Below are 20,286 nucleotides of genomic sequence, written 5' to 3' on the forward strand. Positions count from 1 at the left end.
CCCTTTTTCCTACTAATGCAACTGTGAAATCACCAGAGCAAAACGCAGTAAATCTCTGCCTGTAATTCCTATTTGCATACAGAGTCATGTTTTCACATTAGTCACAAAACGAAATTTCTTTCCGCATTTGAAAGCACACTTACTGCTCTTTTTTTTTGGCAAGTGATAATCACTTTTACAGACTGACACATTATGAATCCACTTTTCAGATTTTTTAAAAAGCCCATGTCCAGACTGCTTTTTCAGACCACCACCATGTGTAACCTGGGTGACTGCCTACATACCAGCAAGGGCAACCAGCCTTAGTGATGCTGAATGTATTTGCATTACAGACTGAAACCTCAAACCCCACTCGCTTGTAAATACTGTGCATGATTCTACATGGAAAGCAGCTGGGTGTGTGCTAAGAGTCTGCTTCTGCACCAAAAAATCGCTCCCCCTTTTTCCTACTAATGCAAATATAAAATTACCAGAGTTGTACACAATAAATCTCTGCCTATATTTCCCAACATGTGTAACCTGGGTGACTGCCTACATTCCAGCAAGGGCAACCAGCCTTAGTGATGCTGAATGTATTTGCATTACTGAGTCCAACCTCAAACCCTTAAACTATTCTTTTTTTATACCAATACACCTTAATTTATCGTGAAAACATAGTCCATATTATTTTACATGTTCCTCACATTTAAATTTCTCCCAAAACAGAAAATAATAAACACAACTTCAACAAAAAGAATTACATTTCTATTATTCATTTCTTAATTTACCATATACATCTCCTCTCAAACTCTAAACTCACCTTTAAAATTAGTTAGTTGTGAAAGAAATGTGGCACTCAAACAGCAGATTATCAGAGCCAGGATCTCTGTTCTCTACACCTCTCTCCTCTCAGCAGAACCAGATAATGGCAAAGTTTCCCTCTATTTTTCCACACATATACATGTAAGTTTCAAATCTCAGTGCTTCCCCCTTTTTTTCAAATGTAATCACACATTTCTATTGGTTGAAAACCAACCCTTTCCCAAAAGTACCCTTCCCCCAACTTGACTTCAGCCTAGTACCCTTCCCCCAACTTGACTTCTGCCTGCTACCATAGCAACAGCTCATGGATTGTGCTACAAAGCTGAGTGATTCATTGATTGTAATAGCGCCATAGCGTTTCAGCGTTTCAGAGTTGCGGTACTTTATATTTGCATAGCGAAAAGATTTTAGAGCGTGTGAGCATTTAATTATTTATTTAAACAGCGCCAGGAATCATTATCATTTCCCACCGCCTGGTCACTGCTTCACCGGATGCTTGCTTGGTCGCTCCATTACTTTCCTGCATTGTGTAATTGACATCGTGTGCTATCGGCGCCCTGCTCTGCCCTCCCCTCCATTTTGGCTCTGTTACTGTTGTTGTTGTTCCCTTGAGCCCGCCACGCCTCCCAGCTGAGCCGCCCTCCCACTAACAATATAGAGCGCCCTCTGACCTTTGTGCTCCGTGATCCACTCCTTGCTCCTGCCTCGAGTGGTCGCTCCCCTGCCTGCTTGCTGCTGAAAGGCGGTATTGTGCTACAAAGCTGAGTGATTCATTGATTGTAATAGCGCCATAGCGTTTCAGCGTTTCAGAGTTGCGGTACTTTATATTTGCATAGCGAAAAGATTTTAGAGCGTGTGAGCATTTAATTATTTATTTAAACAGCGCCAGGAATCATTATCATTTCCCACCGCCTGGTCACTGCTTCACCGGATGCTTGCTTGGTCGCTCCATTACTTTCCTGCATTGTGTAATTGACATCGTGTGCTATCGGCGCCCTGCTCTGCCCTCCCCTCCATTTTGGCTCTGTTACTGTTGTTGTTGTTCCCTTGAGCCCGCCACGCCTCCCAGCTGAGCCGCCCTCCCACTAACAATATAGAGCGCCCTCTGACCTTTGTGCTCCGTGATCCACTCCTTGCTCCTGCCTCGAGTGGTCGCTCCCCTGCCTGCTTGCTGCTGAAAGGCGGTATTGTGCTACAAAGCTGAGTGATTCATTGATTGTAATAGCGCCATAGCGTTTCAGCGTTTCAGAGTTGCGGTACTTTATATTTGCATAGCGAAAAGATTTTAGAGCGTGTGAGCATTTAATTATTTATTTAAACAGCGCCAGGAATCATTATCATTTCCCACCGCCTGGTCACTGCTTCACCGGATGCTTGCTTGGTCGCTCCATTACTTTCCTGCATTGTGTAATTGACATCGTGTGCTATCGGCGCCCTGCTCTGCCCTCCCCTCCATTTTGGCTCTGTTACTGTTGTTGTTGTTCCCTTGAGCCCGCCACGCCTCCCAGCTGAGCCGCCCTCCCACTAACAATATAGAGCGCCCTCTGACCTTTGTGCTCCGTGATCCACTCCTTGCTCCTGCGTCGAGTGGTCGCTCCCCTGCCTGCTTGCTGCTGAAAGGCGGTATTGTGCTACAAAGCTGAGTGATTCATTGATTGTAATAGCGCCATAGCGTTTCAGCGTTTCAGAGTTGCGGTACTTTATATTTGCATAGCGAAAAGATTTTAGAGCGTGTGAGCATTTAATTATTTATTTAAACAGCGCCAGGAATCATTATCATTTCCCACCGCCTGGTCACTGCTTCACCGGATGCTTGCTTGGTCGCTCCATTACTTTCCTGCATTGTGTAATTGACATCGTGTGCTATCGGCGCCCTGCTCTGCCCTCCCCTCCATTTTGGCTCTGTTACTGTTGTTGTTGTTCCCTTGAGCCCGCCACGCCTCCCAGCTGAGCCGCCCTCGCCCCTCCCCCTCCACTATCCATATATGACAGTTGTTCCCGCGCGCAGCGTTCACGCGCAGCGCCAGCGCCCAACCCGCGCCGAAGGTGCGCCAAAGGTAAGCCCGTCTACGCCCGTCCGCGCCTGGACCGCGCCCAGCGCCAGACCCCCTGCCCCTCGCGCTGCCCAGCCCCCCCGCATTACCTACGATGCCGCCTCCCTCCTAGCCCTTAACCCCGGTCGCGCCCCCAACTGCGTCCAAGCCGCCCCTGGACAAACTCACGGTCCTTTCTCCTGCTTCTCCTGCAAATTCAGCGGCACCAACAACATCTCCACTACGACCACACCACAGATACCCGACCCCAACCACCTACAATGCATCTTGCTCAACACCCGATCGGTCCACAGGCACGCCATCGACCTATGGAATCTACTAGACACCACTTCTCCGGACATCGCCTTCCTTACGGAAACATGGATGAACGCTTCCTCCGCACCAGACATCACCATTGCCATCCCTGAAGACTATAAGATCACTCGCAAAGACCGTACCAGCCACACAGGAGGAGGAATCGCCATCGTCCATAAGAAATCCATCCGCATCTCAACCAGCTCCGACGCCAACCTCGCCAACTCCGAACACCTTCACTTCCAGATCCACACCGACCCCAAGACCACACTCAGAGGCACACTCCTCTACAGGCCACCAGGACCCCGCGCAAAATTCAGTGAAGACATCACGGACTTCATCACCCCACACGCGCTCCCCTCCAAAGAATACATCCTTCTGGGAGACCTAAACTTTCACCTCGAAAAGATCAACGACCACAACACCGCCACCCTCGGGACAACCTCGCCAACCTCGGACTTAAACAACTGGTCACTTCCCCCACCCACATCGCAGGTCACACACTCGACCCCATCTTCACCTCCAGCAATCATGTCTCCTTCAGCCACACTACGGATCTCATCTGGACTGACCACAGCTGCGTCCACTTCACCTACAACAAGCCCAAACCCACCAACCACCTCCAACCAACTCTGCAAAGAAACTGGAACAAAATCACCACGGACCAAATCTCCGCATTACTCCTTCAAAACACCCCAGCCCTCTCTTCTAACGTTAACAAAGCCGCCGCCAACCTCACCCTATGGCTATCCAACACCGCTGATACCTTAGCTCCACTGAAAAAACGTCAAAACAAACCCGGCAACAAGAAGGCCTCATGGTTCAACGATGAGCTTAAGAAATCCAAGAAACTCTGCCGCTCCCTCGAAAAGGCCTGGAAAAAAGACCCTACCACCAGCACCAAGGACGCCTTCAAAAACGCCACCCGTACTCACCACCAACTAATCCGAAAAGCCAAGAAAACAGCATTCAAGGATCGACTTGACAACAACGCCCACAACAGCAAGGAACTTTTCAACATCGTCAAGGAATTCTCCAATCCCTCGGCCAACTCCAACGACATCACCCCCTCTCAAACCCTCTGCGACTCCCTAGCCTCATTTTTCCACAACAAGATTGCAGACATCCACAACAGCTTTGACAACCAACCCGGAAACCAACCCACCCCACCATCTGCTGTACACCTTCCCCCCGTGAACACCCTTAACGCCTGGAACCCAATCTCCACTGAGGACACCATCCGCCTGATGAATTCCATCCACTCAGGATCCCCCACAGACCCATGCCCTCACCACGTCTTCAACAAAGCAGACTCCGTCATAGCACCGCACCTCCGAGACGTCATCAACTGCTCCTTCAACTCCGCTACCTTCCCAGAAGACTGGAAACACGCTGAACTCACTGCCCTCCTGAAAAAACCCACAGCAGACCCCACCGAACTCAAAAATTACCGCCCCATCTCGCTTCTTCCATTTCCGGCCAAAGTCATCGAGAAAGCTGTCAACAACCAGCTCGCCGCCTTCCTCGAAGCCAACAAATCCCTCGACCCCTCACAATCTGGCTTCCGAGCAAAACACAGCACTGAGACCGCCCTCATCGCAGCAACAGACGACATTCGAACTCTACTGGACAATGGAGACACAGTCGCCCTCATCCTCCTTGACCTCTCTGCAGCATTCGACACAGTCTGCCACAGCACCCTTTTACAGCGCCTCAGAAACATCGGGATCCAAGGAAAAGCACTTGATTGGATCACCTCGTTCCTCACCGGAAGAACCCAGAGAGTCCGCCTTCCACCATTCAAGTCCGAGGCCTATGAAGTCATCTGCGGCGTACCACAAGGATCCTCACTCAGTCCCACCCTCTTCAACGTATACATGAGCCCCCTCGCGGCCATCGCACGCCATCACAACCTCAACATCATCTCTTACGCGGATGACACCCAACTTATCCTTTCTCTCACCAATGACCCCAGCACCGCCAAAACTAACCTACACGAAGGAATGAAAGAAGTTGCCGAATGGATGAAACACAGCCGTCTGAAACTGAACTCAGACAAAACTGAAGTACTCATTCTAGGTACGTCCCCCTCTTCATGGGACGACTCCTGGTGGCCGGAAGCCCTCGGAAAAGCACCCATCCCGACGGACCACGCACGGAACCTAGGCGTCATCCTGGATTCCTCACTCTCAATGAACAGACAAGTCAGCGCCGTATCCTCTTCCTGCTTCAACATTCTTCGCATGCTCAGAAAAACATTTCGCTGGATCCCCACCGAAACAAGGAAAACTGTCACCCACGCTCTGGTCACGAGCCGACTGGACTACGGAAACACCCTCTACGCAGGTACTACCGCAAAACTCCAGAAGAAACTCCAACGAATCCAAAACGCCTCAGCCAGAATCATATTAGACATCCCACGCAACGAACACATCTCTGGTCACCTCAAAGACCTCCACTGGCTACCCGTCAATAAGAGGATCACTTTCAGACTGCTTACCCACGCACACAAATCACTCTACGACATCGGACCAGAATGCCTCAACTCACGTCTGTCCTTTTACACCCCCTCCCGCCAACTACGCTCTTCCAGCCAAGCCCTCGCCACTATCCCTCGCATCAACAAGACCACCATGGGAGGCAGATCCTTTTCTTACCTGGCTGCTAAAACATGGAACTCTCTCCCCGCATACCTTCGCCTCACCCAGAACCACCTAGCATTCAGAAAGCAACTTAAAACCTGGATATTTGAAAGGTAATCCTCCTCCCCTTCCTAAGCGCCTTGAAACCCTATGGGTATGTAGTGCGCTATATAAGTTTTGTGACTTGACTTGACTTGACTGGAACACTGCTGTGTGGAGTCAGGTCAGAAGTTCGCCAAACAATGTTTCAATTCCAAAGAGCAAGAGTGCTTGACTTTTCAAACCTAACAGCAAATCCATAGTACTGTTCTTCGGTAACACATTTTTCTGTACCAATACAAAACATGCTTCTATTAATTTACACATACAGCCTAGTTTTTATTCTAGAATGGTATGAAACAGCCAATCAGTTCTTTTTTTTTTGAAAAAAATATGTATGCCTCCATTTCCAAACTGTCTTTCTTTTCATATTGCCATTCTACTGAAAGACACCTCCTGAGTGCATCCAGTTCTCCTTTGAAGATGTTCACAGTGTGGATTGTAGGGCACAGCTATGTCTTCTGGAGTGAAAAGTATGCAGAGAAAACAGATATGGTGAGAGACCTTGCTTTGCCAAATGTAGACATTAAATGGATTGGTCAGAGAGGGTTAAAGTGGCACCAATTGATGCCATTGGTGAAATCCTTCATGCAAATCCAACACCCTGACCTCATAATAGTGCACTGTGGTGGCAATGACCTAGGCACTTTGACTGGGGTAGGTCTGGAAATGCTTATGAAGGACACCTTTGCACAACTGTTTTCACTTTTCCCTAAAACTGCCTTTGTGTTTTCCAACATATGCCAAAGGCAAAAATGGAACTGGTCCAATCATTTCTGTCCGCAGATTGACAAAGCAAGAAAGCACGTCAACAAATCTGTTTCTGCTTTCCTCCGTGACTATGGTATGGGTTCCATTTACCACAACAACTTGCGTTACGACATGCAAGACATTTATAGAGGAGATGGTGTGCACTTCAATGATGAAGGGAACAGAGTCTTCCTCTTGAACCTTAGACTCTGCATCGGTACTTACTTGTAGGTACCACTAAAAAATAACTTCATAAACACAACGGCTCTTTTTAGAGCCCCCTAATATCTAAACTCTTAAATCTGCATTTCATTTCTTTTATTATTTTTTTTTGTTACCGTACGCTTACCGTACGCATACCCCGTGATTTTTTTTAAAATCAATAAATGTTTTCTTTGTACTTTTCTGTCCTTCTTTGACCCCCTCACAAATGTAAGGGGGTCTGTAACTCTCCTCCTTGCCCCCTTTTCTTGTTATCACTCTTTTTTTTCTGAGTGAAACACACGAAATGGCGGCCGCCGCTTCCTGGTTTTGGCCGATTCGAATGTTTACTAAGATCTAAGAGCCAATCAGAATCGCGCTCGCGCACGCCACCGTACGCGTACGGTAAGCGTACCGTAAGCGTACCGTAAGCTGGCTCAGATATATATATTGATTTAAAGGCTATTTTCTCAGAATCTACTGAACAGATTTACACCAAACCTACAAAAGGCACTTCCTTGACCTGAGGACTACCTCTCTGCCAAATTTCTAGTAATTCTGTTCAGCCGTTCGGGCTGTAGCCCTGTCTAAAGGTCCTATGGAAAAATGCATGGGAAAAACGCGTTTTGGGACCCCCCTTTTATCTCAGCCCCCGCTTGACGAATCCCCCCGAGACTTTCAGGGTAGGAGCGGAGCGTAGCGCCCCACCTATTTTGAGAAATTCGCGAGGATTCGTCGACCGGCGCCAAAGTTATTCAAAATAGAATGTTGCGGATTTCCTATGGAAACGTGGTCCTAACTATAACTACCTACTGGCGACCGCCAGTAGGTAATATATATATATATATATATATATATTCACTGAAAAAACCATAGGTTTCACACATGTTATAGTTAGCGGAAATTTTACTAATAAAAAACCAATGAAATTCCCCCGTTATAGTTAGTGCAGGCAACTATAACTCACGCGACCGCAATCCTCTGCTGATGCTAATACTGTATTTAGGCACTTATTTGCCCATGTCTTCTTCCATAAATTTTTAGCTATACATATATTACAAATATTTTTTTTTCATAAAGACACATATGTCATCAGCAGAAGATTGCGGTCGCGTGAGTTATAGTTGCCAGCACTAACTATAACGGGGGAATTTCATTGGTTTTTTATCAGTAAAATTTCCGCTAACTATAACATGTGTGAAACCTATGGTTTTTCAGTGAATTTGCAAGGTTTTTTAAATGCTAATTCCTAACTATAACGTGTGTGAAACCTATGGTTTTTTCAGTGAATTTGTACGGTTTTTTAAATGCTAAGTTACTTTACACCATTCGTGGCGTGCGCGCCCACTTAACGCAGTTCGTTCCGTGCGCGCACGCTGCGCTTCGTGCACCGCGCGCCCACTTTACGCAGTTAGTGCCGTGCACGCACGGTGGGCTCGCGGTGCGCTATGCGCACCGCGTGCCCACGTTACGCTAGATGGGCCATGTACGCACGATGCGCTTCGCGCACCGTGCGCACATGGAGGACATATGATGCACTTCGTTTTGAAAGGTAATATTTTAATTTTTCGTATATGTTATAAGCCATGCACAAATGGTGCCCTTCGGGCACCATTTGCACACGGGGTGGAGAGAGTGTGGATAATTTTTTTTTTATTATTTTTTAAAAATTTTTTTTAGTTTATCACATGTCTAATAAGCCATGCACCATTGGTGCCCTTCGGCCACCAATTGCACACGGGGTGGGGAGAGTGTGGATAATTTTTTTTTTTTAATAATTTTTTACCGTACGCGTACGGTAAGCGTAATCGGCGAAATTACCGAAAAAATAAAAATTCCGTTTTTGGCCTTGGGGGATCTTTGGGGACTCCCTCAACATGGCTATGTGTGTGGGAGCTGTCTAAACAGCCCCTTTACATGTTTTTGTGCTTTATATTTTAAACATCACTCTTAGTGCGAGAGAGAAAATGGCGGCCGCCGCTTCCTGGTTTCGGCCGATTCGAATGTTTACTAAGATCTAAGAGCCAATCAGTATCGCGCTCGCGCACGCCACCGTACGCGTACGGTAAGCGTACCGTAAGCGCACCGTAAGCTGGCTCAGATATATATATTGATTTAAAGGCTATTTTCTCAGAATCTACTGAACAGATTTACACCAAACCTACAAAAGGCACTTCCTTGACCTGAGGACTACCTCTCTGCCAAATTTCTAGTAATTCTGTTCAGCCGTTCGGGCTGTAGCCCTGTCTAAAGGTCCTATGGAAAAATGCATGGGAAAAACGCGTTTTGGGACCCCCCTTTTATCTCAGCCCCCGCTTGACGAATCCCCCCGAGACTTTCAGGGTAGGAGCGGAGCGTAGCGCCCCACCTATTTTGAAAAATTCGCGAGGATTCGTCGACCGGCGCCAAAGTTATTCAAAATAGAATGTTGCGGATTTCCTATGGAAACGTGGTCCTAACTATAACTACCTACTGGCGACCGCCAGTAGGTAATATATATATATATATATATATATATATATATATATATATATATATAACATTTTGCATCATTACCAACAAAAAGCAAGTCCCACCAAATATCAGAACCATTGACACCGTTGACTCTGGACGATCTCGTGCCCTTAACAACAGCACACAATTTGCTATTTGAAGATGACACTAACACACCTGCAGATACAATGGACAGGACGAACAAACAGATCTGTGAAACGCTAGCAATTGAAACAAATCTAACCATCAGCAGTCAATGCAAATCCAGATCACGATTCTGCCCACAACTACCTGCAGGCAACAGAGTTGACATTTTCCAGGAACTAATGACCGAAGAACTACGGACAATTTACATCAAAGAAAGGAGAAAAAATCATGATAAATATGGTAACATGACTCAGGATGACAGATGGGCGTTGAATGATCTCAAAATGGATGACATGATGGCGATTTAGACAGTGTTAGAGTGAAACTCATGTACCAATTTTTGGTAATTGGCCAATTACCAAAAATTGGGCCCCCACCTGGACTCACATGGGTGGATTAAAATATTCACTAATAAGGATTATGATTAAACACATGAGTTTCACTCTAACACTGTCTAAATCGCCATCATCACCAATAAGTGTGCACTTCAAAGTTTAAATAAAGTTTTGTGTATTCAAAAAACTATCATATAACTACTAAACCCATAATGCACCAATAAAAATCAAAATGTATATAATGAGAAATTGAGAAAGGACCAAGCTATACACTACCGTGATCAGGAACTACGGTTCGAAACGCGTAGGGAAGCTTGTCACGAACTGAATAAACAACTATAAACCATCAAGAGGTGTGCCGCGCTCTTTTCTCTTTGAGTAACCATATATATATATATATTCACTGAAAAAACCATAGGTTTCACACATGTTATAGTTAGCGGAAATTTTACTGATAAAAAACCAATGAAATTGCCCCGTTATAGTTAGTGCTGGCAACTATAACTCACGCGACCGCAATCCTCTGCTGATGCTAATACTGTATTTAGACACTTATTTGCCCATGTCTTCTTCCATACATTTTTAGCTATACATATATTACAAATATTTTTTTTTCATAAAGACACATATGTCATCAGCAGAAGATTGCGGTCGCGTGAGTTATAGTTGCCAGCACTAACTATAACGGGGCAATTTCATTGGTTTTTTATCAGTAAAATTTCCGCTAACTATAACATGTGTGAAACCTATGGTTTTTTCAGTGAATTTGCAAGGTTTTTTAAATGCTAATTCCTAACTATAACGTGTGTGAAACCTATGGTTTTTTCAGTGAATTTGTACGGTTTTTTAAATGCTAAGTGACTTTACGCCATTCGTGGCGTGCGCGCCCACTTAACGCAGTTTGTTCCGTGCGCGCACGGTGCGCTTCGCGCACCGTGCGCGCACAGTGAGCACGCGGTGCGCTTCGCGCACCGCGCACCCACTTTACGCAGTTAGTGCCGTGCCCACGTTACGCTAGATGGGCCATGTACGCACGATGCGCTTCGCGCACCGTGCGCACATGGAGGACATATTATGCGCTTCCTTGTGATAGGTAATCTGTTGAAATTTTTTGGGAAATTTCTGTGCTCTGATAAGCCATGCACAAATGGTGGCCTTCGCCCACCATTTGCACAAGGGGTGGAGAAAGTGTGGATAGTGTTTTTTTTATTTTTATTTTTTTACCGTACGCTTACGGTAAGCGTACGGTAAGCGTACCCCGCGAAATTGCCGAAAAAAAAATAATGCCGTTTTTGCTCTTGGGGGATGTTTGGGGACTCCCTCAACATGACTATGTGAGAGGGAGTTGTCAAAACATCCCCGTAACATGTTTTTGGCCATCATGTTTGATACATAACACTCAGTGCGGTAGACAAAATGGCGGACGCCGCTTCCTGGTTTCTGCCGATTCGAATGTTTACTAAGATCTAAGAGCCAATCAGAATCGCGCTCGCGCACGCCACCGTACGCTTACCGTAAGCGTACGGTAAGCGTACCGTAAGCGGGCTCAGATATATATATTGATTTAAAGGCTATTTTCTCAGAATCTACTGAACAGATTTACACCAAACCTACAAAAGGCACTTCCTTGACCTAGGGACTACCTCTCTGCCAAATTTCTAGTAATTCTGTTCAGCCGTTCGGGCTGTAGCTCGTTCTAAAGGTCCTATGGAAAAATGCATGGGAAAAACGCGTTTTGGGACCCCCCTTTTATCTCAGCCCCCGCTTGACGAATCCCCCCGAGACTTTCAGGGTAGGAGCGGAGCGTAGCGCCCCACCTATTTTGAGAAATTCGCGAGGATTCGTCGACCGGCGCCAAAGTTATTCAAAATAGAATGTTGAGGTTTTCCTATGGAAACGTGGTCCTAACTATAACTACCTACTGGCGACCGCCAGTAGGTAATATATATATATATATATATATATATATATATATATATATATATATATATATATATATATATATATATATATATGTGTGTGTGTGTGCATGTAGATTACCTACTGGCAGTCGCCAGTAGGTAGTTATAGTTAGGACCTATTTTCCATAGGAAATCCGCAAAATTCTATTTGGAATAACGTTGGCGCCGATTGATGAATCTTCGCGAAATTTTCCAAACTTTTGGCCAGCTCCGGTCCGCTCCTATCCTGCAAATTTCACGGTGATTCGGCAAGCGGGGGATGAGAAAAAAGGGGGTCCCAAAACGCGTTTTCCCCATGCATTTTCCCATAGGACTTGTTGATGCAGCTACAGCCCGAACTGTTGAACGGCATTACACCAAATTTGGCAAAGAGGTAGTCCTAAGTTCAGACTCATGCCTTTTGCTTAAATGGTGTAAAACCGTTTAGTAGTTCCTGAGAAAATTAGAGTTAAAAAGATAGATATATCTGGGCAGAGCCTAACCACACATCTCATCGTGAGATATGATTGGCTGTCAGTATTTCATCCAAGAAGTGTTGGCAGCCATCTTGGGACCAATATACATGATAGCACCTCATTAACAAGCATTGCAGTTAATAGAAGGTTTTAAGCCTTAGTTACATTATAAATCATTTGTTGATGGTACCATACTCATTTTAGGAATTGTGGTGTGTTCTAAGGTGTGAAAAAGCCTTCTGCTGTGATATCATGAATCATGTTTGAGAGAAAACTATTTTCTCATGCTTTTCCCACTGAGGTTTGGAAGGTGATCTATAAGCTAAACTGAGAGCATATTTTCTGTAAATTCACATTATCTTTCTCAGTCATGTGAGAATGAAGTCTGACATTCTCAGTAAAACATGTACATCCAACAAGGGCAGAGACTGTCAGTTGATTCCTTTGTGTTCTACTGCAGCTTCCCAGAGTGTTCTAAATAACAACTAGAGCGCTAACAGTCCTACTTATGACAAACGTATTGCACACCTGAAGCCATCTTGATTCATAACAAATAAATCTCCCAAGATGGCCACCAGAGACAAAAGAGCCCAAATGTAGCCCAAATATCACACAGATGTAGCCCAAGTATAGCCCAATGACAGAATGTCCCAGAGTGTTCTAACAAACATCTAGAGCGCTAACATTCTTACTTATGACAAAACTATGGCACACCTGAAGCCATCTTGATTGGAATAAAGTGGTAAAACATTTAATTTACAAAGGAACAAAATGAGGGGGTTCATTTTGCAGTAGAAGTTATGATTAGTGCTGCAGAAAGAAAAATTAGGGCACCTTTTGACTTCTGAAATCCTCTTCTATTTCATAAAAAAAATCTGATATGCAGACTGAAACGTGCACTTTGAATACCAGCAGCAGACTTCCCTGGTGAGCAGTAGCTTTACTACAGTGATCTAATGAGCAACTAGAGTGCTAACATTCAGAATTTATGGGAAATGTGTGACACATCTGAATGCCTTCTTGATGGAACCAAAGTAAAAAACTGAAAGTATTTCCTACTGAGGAGACTGCAGTGAATGAGGAAATTAGGAAACTTCATAACAAATAAATCTCCCAAATTGGCCACCAGAGACAAAAGAGCCCAAATGTAACCCAAATATCACCCAGATGTAGCCGAAGTATAGCCCAATGACAGAATTCCCAGAGTGTTCTTAAGAACAACTAGAACGCTTACTGTCTTACTTATGACAAAAGTATGGCACACCTGAAGCCATCTTGATTGGAATAAACTGGTAACACTTAAAACATTTAATTTAAAAAGGAACACAATGAGGGGGTTCATTTTGCCATAGAAATTATGATTAGTGCTGAAGAAAGAAAAATTAGGGCACATTTTGAGTGACCTCTCAAATCCTCTTCTATTTCATTAAAACATTCTGATATGCTGACTGAAACATGCACTTTTAATACCAGCAGCAGACTTCCATGGTGAGCACTAGCTTTACTACAGTGATCAATGGGTAACTAGAGTGCTAACATTCAGAATTTAAGGCAAATGTGTGACATATCTGAATATCTTCTTGATGGAATCAAAGTAAAAAACTTAAAGCATTTCCTACTGAGGAGACTGCAGTAAATGAGGAAATTAGGAAACTTCATAACAAATAAATCTCCCAAGATGGCCACCAGAGACAAAAGAGCCCAAATGCAGCACAAATATCACCCAGATGTAGCCCACATGTAGCCCAATGACAGAAGTGTGCAAAACACTTAGGGGCAGATTTATGTTCCCTGGCGCATCCCTGCAAATGAGCATCAATGCGCCAGGGAAGATGCGTCACGAAAGTTTACCCTTGCGCCACAATAGATGCGCCGCATTTACAATGCAGCGCATCGTGGCTCAAGGATAAACAGATGCGTGACGCATCTGATGGCGGAAGGTTGGCGCATTGCTGGAGTTACGTCGCAAGCACGACGCAGCTCCAGCAAGGCTCAGGGGTGCCCTATCATTACAAGGCTGCGTCAATCCTTACGCCTGCTTCAAGCAGGCGCAGGGTTTTGACGCAGCATGGACGGAAAAGTGACTGAGTGAAATCTTGTAGATTTCACTCAGCCACTTTTCGGAGGCGTTCCTGCACCGGAACGCCCCCCCCCCTGTGCAGGTACGCCCACATGTGGCGCAAGCTTTACAACATGACGCATCTCCCTAGATGCGTCACGTTGTAAATGGGGCGCAACATGGTGCAGGGTTTACAAAAGTGACGCAACGGCGGCGTAAAAGTGGCGCAAGTCCGTAATAAATCTGCCCCTTATTTTTTGTGTGTTTGCAGTTTTTATATAGTGCAGACTTGTCAGTTATTGGAGTGCTTTACATGAGCATTGGTTACCTCACACAAGATCAAATTCATTTTGGTTGTAGACTGGGGAGATTAAGTGATTTGACCAGAATCACAGAATGTTGAGCTGAAGCAGAAACTCCAACCTAGTTCCCCAGCTGCAACGTCTGCAGCTCTGGAAGTAACACCACATCCTCTCCCCTAAGTGCAACATTTAATCAAGAGGTCAACTGTATAAAAAAAACATAAAGATTACAAATAATTTAAAAGTTCTTTGTCGCTATTTGAAAACTTAGATAATATGTCCTCATTTTAGTTTTTTAATTTTGATGCAAATAAGACCCTCTCATATGTGTAATTTCTAAAGGAAATGCTCTAGGTATTACAGTTATGATTACATCAAGATGACGTCAGGCGTTCCACACTTTTGTAATAAATATAGAATTAGCAATCTAGTTGTTCATTGGGATACTGTTGAGAGGCAGAGGCCAGGGGCATGGACTCTGAAAATTGAAGGCAGGTAGGAGAGTGCAGAGGCAGCAATTTGACCACACTGGGCAGGCAGGAAGGCCAGTGGCAACACAACAGACTATGAAGGACAGTGGGCAGGGGGGCAGGGGCAACAAACCAACAATACAGGACTGGCAAGAGAGGCTGTGGCAATATAATAGACCATTGTGGGCAGAAGGAAGAGGCAGTGGTAGTACAACCATACATGCCAACAGACCCGTTTCAGCCAGGAAACGTCCAATGTTTTTAAACTCAAATGGGCTTTATTTGATCTGTCTCCTGTCTACAATCTCCTCTTTTTCAATGTACCACAAAGGGGAAAATCAATACCCCAGTTTTCTTTCAAAATCTCCCTCTTACCAAGTTCAAAATGTTCGCAAGTATGGTACATTGGATCATGGTAGGCAGGAGGAATTGGGGTAGGGACATGGACTCGGATAACAGAAGACAGGAGGGACATGGAGAGGTGCACCAAACTAAACCTACAGGGCAGGCATCAGGGTTTGCAGCAGCACAATACACCACACAGGGCATGCGGGAGTGCAGCACAACAATCCATAGAAAGCAATAGGGATGGGACAGGACCATGCACATGGACAACAGAGAACAGAAGGGAAAGAGGCAATGGTAGCTAGCTTACCATAATGGACAGACAGGAAAGAAAGCTGCAGCATAACAGACCATAAAGGGCAGGAGGGATGGATCAGGGGCATTACAATGGAACAGACAAGCCAGGAGGGAGGGAATAGGGGTCTGCACATGGAAACAGAGGGCTGGGGGCAAGGGGGCAAGGCAGGAGCAACAAGATGACCATGGAGGTCAGGCAGGATGAGCACTAGAAACAAGACACACCACGGAGAGCAACAGTGAGACTATGATGGCATACACACAGACCATGGAGGGAAGGTGGGAGGGGGTCAGGGGCAGCTAGATGACCACACAGGGAAGGTGGGAGGGGCCATGGCAGCACAGACCACCATGCATGGCAAGCGTGAGGGTTAGTGGCAGCACAATGGCTATGTTGGGCAAGAAGGAGGGTGCAGGGGCATGCACAAAGGACCATGGAGGATACAAGGGAGTGTCAGGACCTGGGCACAGACAAGAGAGTTCAGGGGAAGGGGCCTCACAACAGACCGCGTGGGGCAGGCAGGAGGAGCAGTTGCAGCACAACAGACCAGGGAGGGCAGAAGGGTGTGGCAGTAAAATGCACCATGGAGGACAGGAGGAAGGGGATAGGGGCATGGCATGTGGACAGGCAGGGTGGAGGTGGCAGGGACAGGTTACAGTCATCTGACAATGCTAGGCAGGTAGGAGGGGAGTGGCAGCTCAATAGAACACTCAGAGTAGATAGGAGTGGCAGATCCATGGAACATGGTGGGCAAAAAGGATGGAGGAGGGGCATGCAAAAAGACATCGGAGGGCAGGGGGAAGGAGTATAGGGGCAGCAAGCTAAGCACAGAGGCTAAGCAGGAGGTCAATGATGGACCATAGAATTGGGCAATGGAGGGCAGGAGGAGTGGACTGGTACATCATGCTAAATGGAGGGCAGTGGCAGCATATCAGACCATGCATGGCAGGAGGGAGGAGGCTAGTCCATGGATTCAGACAACAGAGGATAGGGAGGAGGTGGATGGGGCAGCAAACTAACTGTTCAGAGAAGGTGGGTATTAGGAACTTTATTGTTTTTAAAATGTGTGTCTGTGCGAACTACTTAAAATATCAACAAGTATGCAGCATAATCTCACTTTTATTCAGGAAGAAGAGGACCTTTGTGACTGTGACTCCGGGCTCACTTGGCAGAAACACCCCCTGACCCTCCACTCCTCATCGCAAAATGTAATGCCTGTGAAAAGGGTAGGTGGACACAGTGTTATATAGAGCATAGTCCTGAAAGAACGATAGAAAATGAAAACTAGATATAGTATATGGTATGAACTATGCACAAAAAAGTGTGATATAAGATGAACCGGGGCGTGAAATATAATATGCAATACATTGTGCGCAATGACAGATTCATTGGAGAGCGTGAGATAGCACATGCACTAGCGTGTGCTATGCGATATGCGCTTTGGAGTGTAATATGCACAGGGCAGTGTTGTGTAACCTAACTGGTCTCTAAAGTTGTAATATAAAATATGTGCTGGGGAGTGTAACGTTGCATATGCACTGTGACAAAGATATGGATCCCAGATTGTAATATGTATGGCATAGAGCTGTGCATTATAACATAGGCATCGAGCAAGGCACGTTAGATGGGGCAATATAACCCGTGCGAAGGCAAGTGTGGCATGACATATTCACGAGGTGGTGTTACAGTGCACATGGGCTAGAGAGTGTCATAGCATACGCACTAGCTGGTGGAATACAACACAGAGGTGTGTGGCACTCGGCGGGCACTGGTGGGTGTAACACAGCATTGGGCTCAGCCAAGAGCACTCTGTGAGTCTCAAGTGAGGTTCGTCTCCTTTCCAGAGAGTAAAATGAAAAGTATTACGCATCCGGCGGTGGAAGTGTGTTTTATTAACCGTGAGGGGGGTTTCTTGCATAGTTTGGTCAAATTTTTGTTGAATCCCCTTTGAATGGCTTGGTGTGTTTGTGTATTAAATGTGCCCATCAATAGCTACCCATGTTTGTATAAATAAACGAAAAGGGTGTCTACCTGGAGAGTACCCACCAGCAGGGGCGCCTGGATTAGGCACGGTAGGGCGTCAAACACGTCAGAGCTTCACTAGCGGTGTAAATACATTCCACGTGGATTCATTCTATGCATAGTCGCCTTTTAATGAATATCACGCAAATCGTCATGGTGATAGGTACATACGGTTTGTCCAGCATGTCCTAGGTGTTTCTATAAATATATATATATTTTTTTAAATAATAAAAAACAAAGGCCGGCCCCGGGGAATGGGATCCCCGGGGCCATAAGTGGCCTGAGGAGGGGGGCACGCAGCCCCCCTCCTAAAGAATAAAAAAAAAGGCCATGACCCGATTGTTGGTGTCCCCGGGGCCGATTAAGGCCTTGGGAGGGGGGCCACGTGGCCTAAAAAATTAGGGTGCAGGCACTGGGGGATGGGGTTCCCAGGGCCAATAAATTAGAGAAAGAAGGGGGGCCACACAGCCCTCCTTCTTAAAAAAATAAAATAAATAGAAGACAGGCATCGCGCCGGAGGCCACGCCCCCTCCATGCAGCACTCTGCAAACGTGTCCCCTGGCCAGTTGTAAGATGGGGAATTAATTCCCCTTCAATACTGAGGGTCCCTGAGGGCCAACTAGCCCAACAGGTATCTCCAGTATGCGCCAGGGAGCTGCGTTGCAGACAGGTGTTCTGAGGCCACGCCCCTTTTTACACCTCTATGCAATGCAGCTCTGTGGCGCTTACTGGAGGTACCTAGTGGGCTAGTTTGACCCTAGGGACCCTTAGGATTCAAGGGGATTTAATCTCTCAACTTAGAACGGCCACAGGGCGCGATTACACAGTGGTGAAGGGAGGGGACGGGGCCTGAGGTGATGTGTGCAAAGACGCCCTGTGGTGCATTTTAAGTTGGGGAAATAATTCCCCTTCAATCCTGAGGGACCCTGGGGACCAACTAGCCCACCAGGTGCTTCCAGTAAGCGCCACTGCGCTGCGTTGCAGAGAGGTGGTCTAGGCAGTGCCCCTTTTTACATTTCTCTGCAACGCAGCTCTGTGGCGCTTACTGGAGGTACCTAGTGGTCTAGTTGGACCCTAGGGACCCTCAGGATTCAAGGGGACTTAATCTCCCAACTTAAAACGGCCACAGGGTGTGTTTACACAGTGGGGAAGGGAGGGGACGGGGCCTGAGGTGACGTGTACAAACACGCCCTGTGGCGCGTTTTAAGTGATAGTTTTAATCCTCTGCCCTATTATATACTAGGGGCTTACAGAGGAGGTCATGCTAATCACAGGGGGACCCCAACGCATAGTGTTCCCTAGTGTATGTAGGTGTTTTCACTGAGTTCTTAGTGTCTTTTAACATAGCACTGGCTCTAGGACTGGTTAGTCAGACTCAGTTACCACCAGTATCCGTCTGAAAAAGTTGAGGGTACAGGATGATTTTGCAACAAGGCTTCTTTCTGCTCTTCTGTTTGTTCTTTCTGCACGTTATCCTTCTTCCTGCACTTTTCTTTGAGGACTTCTGTTGCTTCTTTCTGCATTTCTTTTTTTTCTTTCTGTGCGTTTTTTCTTCTTTCTTCACATGTCCTATCTCTGTAGGGATAGTTAGAAATTAGCAAATAAAAAACCTTTGAAATTCACTGAAAAAAACATAGGTTTCAGGCACATTATAGTTAGGAATTAGCATTTAAAAAACCTTAGAAATTCACTGAAAAAACCATAGGTTTCTGGGGCGTTATAGTTAGCTGGACTTTTCACTCGTACAAAACCATTGAAATTCCCCCGTTATAGTTAGTTCAGCTAACTATAACTCGCGCGCCCGCAATACATTGCTGATGACGTCACATATTACATCACTCATGACATGGTCAGTGACATCACTCATGACATCACTGATGACATCTCAAATAACACCACTGATGACATCACTGATGACATTGTGCTTGTGATAGAGTGGCAGACCTCCTCTCCCCTAATATAACCTTTGATACACACATTAAAAAATAGAAACTAAAATTTTCAAAACAATGGACATACCAATACCAGTTGCAACAACCTATTCAGTAATTCTAAGATCCACATACACATCCACTCATTCACCAACAGTCCTATACAGTCACTCATACATGTACTCATTCATCATATGTACTCATACACCTATACATCCTGTTACACAACGCCACTTATCCATAGAGTTACTCACACACATAGTCACTCATGCTAATAAAGAATCAAACATCCATTTACTTGCAATTACAGTTATACACACACCACCACAATTACTTCTACAGAAACTTACACATACTTAGTCTTTTAAACAATCACTTATAGAAACACATACTTATATATACAGGAACTCTTCCAATCTCTCACTCTCACATATACTCACTTATATACACCAATAGTCACATATACTAGTTTAAAACATATGTAGTTACTCGGAAAGACACTATTGAGACAGTCATTCACTCATTAACACACCCATGCACACACTCATCCACCCATACAGTCCTGCACACATGCTGTCTTCAACACATACAAACAGTGAGCCACTCATTCATGCACCTATGCACTAC

Source organism: Triturus cristatus, chromosome 8 (assembly GCF_964204655.1).
Source record: "Triturus cristatus chromosome 8, aTriCri1.1, whole genome shotgun sequence".
NCBI lineage: Eukaryota > Metazoa > Chordata > Amphibia > Caudata > Salamandridae > Triturus > Triturus cristatus.